Here is an 8,931-nt window from a genome sequence, read left to right on the forward strand (position 1 = left end):
TGCTTGCAGGTGGCCATGTTGCGCTCGTGCACTTGTGCACAAGCGTGACACACCCCTCCCGCAATTGTGACACGCCCCTCCGCAATTGTGACACGCCCCCCGTATGTCCGACCGTGTCCGCGGCCCAGATAAGGAAGCCCACTGACCGGTGCTGGGCTGCGAACCGGGGGTTGACGACCCCTGCTTTAGAGTAGTGAGGAGATATGTGCTGGAAGCTACAAGGAAAATCAGCAGAAATGGACTTCCCCACCCCTCACATCAATTGGGAACATTTTGAGAGGCACTTTGTTAAAAAAAATGGTGTTCGAGTTTTATTTACAACCTTGAATACTGTCTGTAGTTTAAATCAGTGGTTCTTAACCTTGGGTTACTCAGGTGTTTTTGGACTGCAACTCCCAGAAGCCTTCACCACCAGCTGTGCTGGCTAAGGTTTCTGGGAGTTGTAGTTCAAAAACACCTGAGTAACCCAAGGTTAAGAACCACTGGTTTAAATGACTTTTCTGGGCAGGGGTGACTGGCTATCTATCCAGCACTAACCATTTTATTTATTTATTTATTTATTTATTTATTTATTTATTAAATTTATACCCCGCCCATCTAGACACATGTCTACTCTGGGCAGCTAACAATAAAAATAGAATAAAAACAGTATAATAAAATAAAAAGCAACAATAGTAATATGGTTCAAGATGTGAAAAAAATAAAAATGATCAAGTGATGACAGGAGGGAAAGTCTGCCTAAAGAACCAGGTCTTAAGTTGGCTTTTAAAAACACCCAGCGAGGGGGCCTGACAGATCTCTGAGGGCAGACTGTTCCAAAGATGAGGGGCCACTGCCTAGAAGGCCCGGTTTCTTGTTCTTTCTCTCCGGGCCTCCCTCAGCGTTAGGCCCCTCAGCCGCCCTTCCTGGCTAGAACGAGTAATTCATGTATATCTAGGTGGGAGGAGGCATTCCGCTAGATATCAAGATCCTAAACCATTTAGGGCTTTGTATGTCATCATTAACACCTTGAAATCAATGTGAAAACGAATGGGCAGCCAATGCAAGGCAGCCAGAGTGGGTAAAATATGCTGATATTTTCTCGTCCCACTGAGAAGTCTGGCCACCGCATTCTGCACCACTTGAAGCTTCCACATCAATCTCAAAGGTAGCCCCACGGAGAGTGCATTGCAGTAGTCTAATCTCGAGATTAAAAGTGAGATTACAAGCGCATGGACCAAAGTGGTGAGCACCCCAACATCAATATAGGGACACAGATGGGCAATCCACCACAGATGGAAATAGGGGGAACCACTCACACCCCCTGATGACCCCACCCAGTGGCCTCATGTAGATATTAACAGCATTGGGGAGATAATCGAACCCAGCGGAACCCCATAATTGAGGTTCCACGGGGCCGAAACACTCTTCCCAAGCTGTACTCTTTGAGGATGTTCCTCCAAGAAAGATCAGAGCCAAGCAAGCACCAGACCACCGACTCCCAGCTCAGAGACCCTCCCCAGGAGGATACCATGGTTGATGGTCTCGAAGGTGGCTGGGATATCAAAGAGGACCAACAAAGACATTTTGCCCCTGGCAGCCTCCCTGAGCAGGTCATCAAACAGGGCGACCAATGCTGTTTCCGTACCATGGCACGGCCTGAAGCCCGACTGGAATGGATCCAGGGCATTGGTTTCATCCAAAAGAACCTGGAGCTGGTCAGCCACCACCCTCTCTACCACTTTGCTAAGGAAAGAAACATTGGCAACGGGCCTATAATTGCCAATGTTGTCTGCCGCCAAACCAGTCATTCCTTCCATCTTTTGATATTCAAAGCCCCCCACCTCTCTTCCGAATGTTCTATAATTCTCTTTCATCAGTTGCTGGCAGTTGTTTTGTTGCTGTTTGACCTGTTCGGTTGTTTGCTGATAATGTGTGCTGTAAAGAAGGCAGAATACAGTATGTGTGCAGTAAGAAAGCAATCTGTAATTTCAAGCAACTGTAAGTAAAGAAATGTTTTTATTGTTTCTCCTACAAATGTCTAAGAGTAAGTTATCGAGACATTGTGCCAGCTAATGAGAAAGGATGGACCCTGGAGAACTTCTAGCTATTCTTCTCTGTGGATCTCCGTACTTCTGCTCTGCAAGAAAAAGATAATTTTACCAAAATGTTTCAGAAAACAGAAAAAAATCTGGATCCAATATCATTATCATCATCATTACCATTGTTGTTGTCATCATAGTTATCATCAAATGCAATCATCATCACCACGGCCCTTTGTTAAAGATTGTAAATGGTCAACAAGATTTTTTCTTTGATTTTATATATATCACAGAGTTAAATTTGAGTAATACTTTATGGCAGAGATGGGATGAGTTACTTTTCTGAAACTACAGGTTCCAGAATACCCAATCCAATATGGCCCGATTGATCCTGCCACTCAAGCTATCCTGGAACTTATAGTTTTAAAAAAGTTAATTTCCTCAACTCTGTGGAATTCATAGAATCATAGAACAATGAAGTGGGGAGGTTGTTTCCCCTGATAACCCATTCGAATTTGTGCTTACCATGAATTTAGTTATCCTGTTCTACTAAATCTGGGTTTCACTGCTGGATTTGCTCACTCAAAGGGAAAAACAACAACAAATCATTTTCATCTTTCTATCTTCTGTATATTTCCTGCTAAGAATAGAGCTCCTATTTTTGTACATTCACTTCAGTGAGATTTTGCAGTGGATAAGTTCCTAGAGCCGTGTGCTTTGCACTTAAAATGCTGGGAATGTGGTAGAAATTTCACATGATTTGTGCAAAGATGGCTAATTTAGTCCATCAGATTTATTTACCGGTGGCCTTAAATCAGGTTTTTTAGTTCCCAAAAGGAAAAGGAAAAGGGGTGGGGGAGGGAAAACCCAGGGCAATCCTATGAAAACAGCAGTTTACTCCAGTTCTCTGGCAGTTCACACCAGTTCTCTTGGGACCAAGTTCCTGCCAAGTAAACACAGAGCCCTTCATTTCTTTGCAGTTTCCCACAAAGCCTGAAATAGCTATTGAGGTCCAGCACACACACACAGCCTAGTCCCATTGGAATGTCGTCATAACGAAGACAAACTTAAGATGAAAGCATGTATATTTCACAGATTGTACACACTACTTCTTGTACTAGAACTCCCAGGCTTCCCCCCCCAACCCTCGCCAAGCCCACATGATCTGTGGTCATGTAGGCTTGGGGGGGGGGATTCTGAATAGAGATGAGCACAAACCAGTTCATCCCAGTTTGTCCCAGTTCATAAAGCTGGCAGCACAGGTGCTGTTGCTTCCCTCCATCGCCTCTTCTGTCTCATCAGGCCTAGCATGGCAGCTTCCTGCACCTCTTCAACTGATCTTCCAGTCCTGGAAACAGCTCAAGACTTCTCTGCCCCATCTTCTTGGCTAATCTCCCACTCAGACCAAAAGGGGGGGGGGAGAGGCAGAGAACTCTGTGCTCTTGTTCCTGACTGGGAGATTAGTGGAGGAGATGGAAAAAGCAAGCAAGCTGGGCCTGGTGAGTGGCTGATCGGCTGAGGAGGCAGGGGCGGGGGAGCAGCAGCCCTTGTGCTGCCACTTTAATGAACTGGGACGAACAGGTTCGTGCCTGTCTCTAACTCTTTGTACTTCAATAAAATAACATTTCTACAGGCAGGCTTTTCTAGGCATGTTTCAGCTAACAACTGCAAGGCAGCTGATCGCTGCACTTCGGTGCTCTGATAGTAACAGATACCTGCTTGTACTGCATTCAGGGGAAGATCCAGGTTTCGAAAAGTCAAAATGCCAAGACTTGCTGACAAGCAAGGGTGACATATAAATCTGCCCCCAACTGGCTCCCTGTGAGTTGAGCCACAATCTTTACAATAGTTGTGGGGAAGGATGTTCCCCCCCCCACAACCAGCGGGAAATGCATACTATTTTTAGCAGCTCAGTCTTGAATAAGTAGTTAAAAACCTATAACCTTTACAGAAAGTCCACAAAATACACATACAATGCACTCAAATATGTGGATATGAACAGTGATCGAAGTGCACATGCTCATCAAGGCAGTCCCTATAGCCTCTTTAGCATTACATACACGAGAAACATACCGTTCCTGAGGAATGCAGCTATGCTCAGATTGAACAAGGAATCCTAAATGGGGTTTAAAGATGTCATAGTCCCTGCTACTCAGAAAGTCCTGGGACTTTAACCCTGCATGCTCTGGCATTTCTTTCCTGGCCATACAGGGAGAGAAGAGGACATTGACTAATGTAATTGTTTGCAGCTTGTTAACGTGGATCTCTTGTAGCCCTGCAGAAGAAGTGGTTAGGGGGGAAGCTATCTAATAAGCTGGAAACAAGGGTCACATGGAAATTTCTTTGTCTCATTTCTTCATTATGTACATCTCTATTTTTAGGGGTGTTCCAGGAACCCTAGTGCAATGATGCTTGTACCAAACCAATTTTTCTTTAAAAAGTAATTATTTGCAAAGATCCTTGTCTAACCCACCCACCCCCAGCTGGTCTACTATTATGCTAACCATTAGCACACACTTTTCTGCATCTGTTCAAATAATCACAATGTCCAAAGTGATGCAAATGGATCTGTTTTTTAAAAAAGGAGAAGCCCCAGCAGTGGAGGTGAAAACCTCCATTTCGCAGGGAGGAAAGTCCAGGCTGATTTGCATTTCCTTTTGCATTATGTGGTCAACAGAAAGGGGGGGGGAGAATCAGTCTCTTCCAATTTTGTAGCATTTCCTGCACTTTTTGGACGATGGACTTACACACTCAGATAGGTCATTTATCAAAACTAAGTAGAGTTCTAGCAATGTCCAGTTCCCCCGAGGCTTTCGGACATTTTCTGTTATTTTGCATAGATTGTGTAGCCCCTGAAAGCAGAAAATTGAGCCCTATCCCTTATAAAGTTGCTCACCTTTTGAGTTAACAAAGGGGCCAACCACTGTGTAAACCCAAATCTGTGTATGCCCAAATCATCATCTTCTGCTGACATTCTTTTGTTGCCCATTTTCCCTTACCGTGTGCATATATTATAACAATCAACTTTTCCATTCCTGACCTTTAGTTAATTTGGCTGTGATCATAAAGATTTAATTGGACCCAGTCTTGCTGTGCTGTGAAAAAAGCCCTATATTGATTATATAGCAGTTAAATTTTATTACATAACAACAAGCAAAGTCTTTCATTTTAATTGGTCTCAGGGTGGATATGTTGTGCCAAAGTCCATCATTTTGGTTACATGGGATGCACGCAGAGTGTATGTAATTGCAGTTATCTCTGTGACGCAGCCATTCCGTGTCATTTGTCTGAAAAAAGCCAGGGACTTTTTTCATGGCTGCTTGGAATCACTAGGCATGTTTTCCAAGGTTACACTTACATTGTGGAATCTGGATGTGCCAGAGGGATGTGCTAGTGAGTCCATCATTAGTAGTTGCCAGACAACAACCACAGAAGAAATAGGCTGACATCCTGTTGCTTAGCATAGCAAGTCACAACTAGAGTTGGCCCATGGAATCAATGGAATTTATGGGGAAGGAATTTACGACTCACTAAATCCTCACTGATTCAATGGACCTATTCTAGTTGCAACTTAACTACACTCAGCAACAGGATTTCAGCCTTTGGGTTTGTCAATGAAGGTGGCAGCAGTTCTCTGTGTGGCCACAGCTGGCCCTCCCAAAGAGTGGCCTGCCTCAGGTGGAGGAGTGTGGAGGGCAGCCAGTCATTCAACCCCACTGCTGGAAGGGCCACTCTTGGGAGCCTTCCTGGCCACTGCTTCGCTACGGCAAATGTCTTCACTGGGAAGCCACTATCTCAGCTCTCCAGACCAAGGCACTGGTAGGAAGACCTCACAGGGTATTGGCGAGAGTGCAGTGGCTTGAGGGCATGCTGGCAGGAGGTCCAGCATGTCCTTGTCAGAAAGGCATTGGCAGGAGAGCCAGCTGCAGTAACATCCGGCGCATGTTATTAGCCATTATCAGATGCACATAAATGCTTGGCTTTGAGGGGGTCCCCAGAGCAAGGCCTTGTGGGTAGAGTGCCTGGGACATAGCTTGTGTCTCACAGCCACGGATTTGTATGACTCCATAAAGCCCTCCTTCCCTCTGTTTCACAGTGAGAAAGACAGTGGGTGGGTGCTGACGGTGAAAATGGCCGCATTTCTTTTCCTTCTGCCTCAGGTGGTGGGAAAGCTTTGTCTATTGCTTTCTCTACGTATCTTTGATTGAAGTCGGCCCATATGGAGCAGTATCTTTCAATCCCAATCAGTTCTGCAGCATTGGAACACTCCACTACACGTACCTCAGAATGCCAGAAAAATGCAATTGGCTTCCCTCAGAAATGGAGTGATGGAATGCTGCTTTCAATACGAGAAACCTTTGCAGTAGTTCCTGAACAGACAAATGCTCGCCAAAGTGCAAATGTTTTCCAAAAATATCCTCTCCCACTCCCCCATGAAACTGTAAAAGTTATAAAGACCATATATTTACGGTTACAACTGTGCAGCCCCTCAAGTGACACCACAGGAACTCTGCAGCTTGATACTAGTTTGTGAAGCGGATTCTTCACTTCCTTGGGATGCAAGTGTGGGACTCGGTTGCCATATGGTGTGGAGTCGCTAATTTGATAACACTTTGCAAGACGCACACTGCACATTCCAGAGTCGTTGGTATGGAAACACAACAAGCGCCGTCACTATTTTTGTAGTGCTTTTTGCCTTGGCTGTTGCTGCTATTTGAACTAAAAAGAAAATGCTGAACAGGTTGGAGGGGAAACCGCAGAGGTGGTTTGTAAGAACTATAAATGCGTTGGGATTTAGAATGAATCCAGAAATTGTCCGTGGGTTTGGCGATCATTCAATCCCATTTGGAACAAATAATTTTGCATAAGGAAATCATCATTAATGCCACGACTGAACTCTGGCGTTTATTCTTTCCTTATTCTCCCCGCCCACTGCTTTTCTTTTTCTTCTCTTTCTTTTGGTTTCCCAAGGAAATCGGAAGCTGACAATGACATATACATTAGTTATTCACCGTCATAACTATGAAATCACTTGAATTATTTCAAGGAAATTATTATGGCTTTATGTTCCCTATATCCTCTCTGCTTCCCCACCCCCAAAGCCTTCACCTCTGTTCTCCCTATGGCCAAATTGGAACATTATTCTTCCCCTACACAGCTGTTCTCAAAGATTTTCTCTTGTACCCGCCTGAAAATTGCTGAAGGGCTTGGCAGAACACTTAATAAACTTTCTTTTATTCTATAAATAAAAAGCAGACACATAACTTTCATTTTAACAGCATTTTCTTCTTCCTCAGTACTGGTGTCATCATCAAACCCAGACTTGTATTTGGAAAACCCCATGTCCTAGGTCAGGCTGTTGAGAATGGTCTGGCAAATTTTTAGGGAAAACCTAATAGACATCACTAGTGCCATATGATGAAAATCATGGGCCCTTGGCCAGGGACTTGTTAACCCATTTAACAATATGGCCTGAGTAAAAAGAATCTCAATCACCATATGGTAATGTTTTAAAAAAATATTTGGCTGAGTACAGATATGTGGACTGTTTTGCAACCTTTCAATGAACCACCTGAATGAAGCTAGGAGATCACATTTTGAGAATCTTGGCTTTACATTGTCTGCACCAGGAATGGGGATGTGAGTGGCCGGATTTGCTCTCAAGTTGCACTTAAGTCACACTGGCGACTCTCCTTGGACTCTACTCGATTCCCTCCCCCTCCTTCGGGTGAATTGGACTTGACTCACAATATGGAATCCACTCACCCCTCCCATTTTTCCCAGGGGGGTGGGAAAGTGTGTTTTTAATCGGGACTTGGGACTTGGTCCCAAGGTCTCAGACTTAGATTTGGTACTTGGTACCAAAGACTTGCCAGCATGCCTGGTCCCCACCCACCCACCCACCCAACCTGAAACTTCACTTCTAGCTAACACTTGAGATACCTTCTAGAATTCTCTCCCCACTCATTCTCGCTCTGTAGGTAAGGCTGATCCACAGGGTACAGAACATTTTGGGAGGGAGATGAAAACGTGATCCCACCACCTTCTGATGCCCATCTGATGGGAGCTTCAGAAAGAGTCTTCCTGATGTTGGGGCCCAGGCTCTGAAACTCCTTGCTGTAAGAGGATACATTTGCTTTCTCTCTGCTGGTCTTCCGGTGGCAGGTGAAAACTTTTTATTTAAGCAAACCTTTGATAATTATAAGAACTCAGCTGGGGTGACGGTTTGCACTATTTAAGATAAATTATTATTGCTACTTTGAATTAGGTGATCTTAATGAGCTTTATTTTAAATGGCCTGAGGTGTAGATGTTTGTATTTTTAGTGGGGGACTTCTAGTGGGTGGGGAGTGTTTGGGGAATGTTATGTGTGCGCATGTGTCTGGTCTCTGGGTGTCTGTGAATTTCGTTGTATGGTATACTGTGTATATACTTACAATGACAATAAATTATATTATTATTATATTATTATTATTATTATTATTATTATTAATTATATAATTATATATATAATTATATAATTATAATAAATACATAAATATGTAACTGGATTTAACTCTATTTTAATGTTTGTTATTTTACTTTATTTTAGGCTTCTATTGTTTTAAACTCTTCTGTAAGCTATTTTGGCCCCCTGTTCCGGGAGAAAGGCAGTGTATAAATGCAATAAGTACAGGATGGATGGATGGATGGATGGATGGATGGATGGATGGATGGATGGATGGATACAATTAAAGTGGGAGGGAATGAGGAGGAAAAGGTAAGTATATAGATTATATCTTTATTTCTGAACTAGTAGCGTTTGTGTGGGGAAAAATAGCTTTACCATAACACCTCCCATGCCCGTTTTTCCACTTAGGAGGTCCTGCCTTATGGGTCTTGTTCAGAAAATGGAATGGATGTACAGTTTT

At 43.7% G+C, this 8,931-nt stretch overlaps 1 long non-coding RNA gene across 1 annotated transcript; it reads right to left on the reverse strand.

Annotated features, from left to right (window-relative positions):
- Positions 1-1,983: 1,983 nt before the first annotated feature.
- On the reverse strand, positions 1,984-6,619 carry LOC144587794 (uncharacterized). The gene is made up of 3 exons (XR_013542941.1): positions 6,491-6,619; positions 4,095-4,220; positions 1,984-2,119 (listed from the first exon to the last, which is right to left on the reverse strand). It is a non-coding gene; the product is annotated as an uncharacterized LOC144587794 (long non-coding RNA).
- Between the last annotated feature and the right edge of the window lie 2,312 nt (positions 6,620-8,931).

The sequence above is a fragment of the Pogona vitticeps genome, chromosome 3 (genome assembly GCF_051106095.1).
Source record: "Pogona vitticeps strain Pit_001003342236 chromosome 3, PviZW2.1, whole genome shotgun sequence".
Classification (NCBI taxonomy): Eukaryota; Metazoa; Chordata; class Lepidosauria; order Squamata; family Agamidae; genus Pogona; species Pogona vitticeps.